Source organism: Meleagris gallopavo, chromosome 6 (genome assembly GCF_000146605.3).
Source record: "Meleagris gallopavo isolate NT-WF06-2002-E0010 breed Aviagen turkey brand Nicholas breeding stock chromosome 6, Turkey_5.1, whole genome shotgun sequence".
In the NCBI taxonomy this organism is placed as follows: Eukaryota; Metazoa; Chordata; class Aves; order Galliformes; family Phasianidae; genus Meleagris; species Meleagris gallopavo.
In genome coordinates this window covers 19466317-19468003 of record NC_015016.2, presented here as the reverse complement: position 1 = coordinate 19468003, position 1687 = coordinate 19466317, and positions in this window count along the sequence as shown.

Below are 1687 nucleotides of genomic sequence, written 5' to 3'. Positions count from 1 at the left end.
CTGTCTCAATTTGGAAAAAAATAATCACATTGAAGCTTGTTTTCACAAAAATAAAGCTTAATAGGACAGCCTTTCAGCCTCGCATCTAAATATCTTGGCTTCTGTGTATCTGCAGAATGTTGTATTTGTATTCTAAGACAATTGTTATGCTATTTTCTCTGTAATTTTTCTCTCTGTAGTGGTATTATTAAAATAATCTGAGACTGGTTTTGTTGTTTATAAATGGACTGCTATTATCTATTCATTTGTGACAAGGTGACAGTATTTATTTATCCAGTTGTTAGCACATAGACAATACATAATCTATTTTGTGTGTGTGTGTTTATTTGAAAAGGTGTGCTGGGAGGAAGGCTCTGAGTCTGCTTTGTCCTAACTGCTGTTTTCTAAGTCAGGCAGAACTAGCACAAAAGAAAAGGTGAAACTTTCCTGTGTACAGCTGAGCATGTGCAGCAAGCACAAGGATGCAGGATGGGCAGAAAAGGGAGATAATCCAGCAAGTGGGGTGGTTTCATTGCAAGAAGAAACTGGAAGGGTGGGGAAACGAAGGACGTAGATACACTGCCAGGCCTCGCTAGTGATGGAAGAACTTCTGAGGCACACAAAGGAGACTGTGTAAAATCTGCTAGAAACCAAAAGTCATTAATTTATCACAAGCAAACACAAAATAAAGGATCCATCCTCCAAAGATAAATAGTGGGCGAGAGCAGATGAGTTTATGAATCCCTTTCATGAGGGATCTCTACCATCTCACTCTAGGTCAGTTAAAGACAAGAAACAGTTAATTGCTACGGTTTACACTGTAATCAATCTGGTTTTGAGATTTAGTATCGCTTTCAACCTTCTTAGCATCCTTACAAAGCTCACTTTTGGGAAGGTGCTGGAAGATCCACCTCAAAGCTATGACTAACATAACCCTATTGCAAGGTAAAACCTTGCCTGACAGCTACTTGCAACAACTCTGTAAATGCTTCCAAGCAACCTTTAGCTACCCACAAGTGACTAGCTCCTTGTCCGTGTTGCCAGCCCCTGGCCAGCCTAAAGTTCCCCCAGAAGCCAGAGGCCACGAAGCCACCAGCACGGGCATCGGCGGGGCCAGTGATTGCCATGGACCTGCGTGCCAAGTGGTGTGCTGCCAAACACGCCCAGACAGGCTGGCTGCAGACAGTCTGCAAACTGTCTGTGAGGCCGAGGGGGCCGTGCCTGCGGTCATCCTGGACGCAGCCGCTGGTTCCAGCAGGGTGCTGGCGTGTCACGTTCAGTCTGTCAGGCACCAGAAGCGTATCAAAATTAGGTTAATTCTGTTCATCTTGACAATAGTCTTGAAACACAACAGTTAAGCATCCTGCAAACAGCAGTCTGACTCACGGGCAAAAAAAATAGCTCGGGGCACGAGAGCGGGCTTTGCCGAGAGGGGTGACGCTAACATGGTTGCCACAGCGCTGCGAGACTGGAGGGCATCTTGCAGCTGCTCGTCCTGGCATCCTTCCTCAGTGCACGGCCGAAGCTTCCCGTGATTAACGGCACGAGTCGTTAGCCGGGCCGCTCTCCAGCGTCAGTAGGGCTCTACATCTCCTCGGTACTGCCCCTTGGCAGCCGCGAGGAGATGGAAGCGCTCTGAGGGCACCGACCGCGGATTAAAGCGAACAGGGACGACAGGCTGCGGGCACCCCCAGGCTCCCGAGGCCTC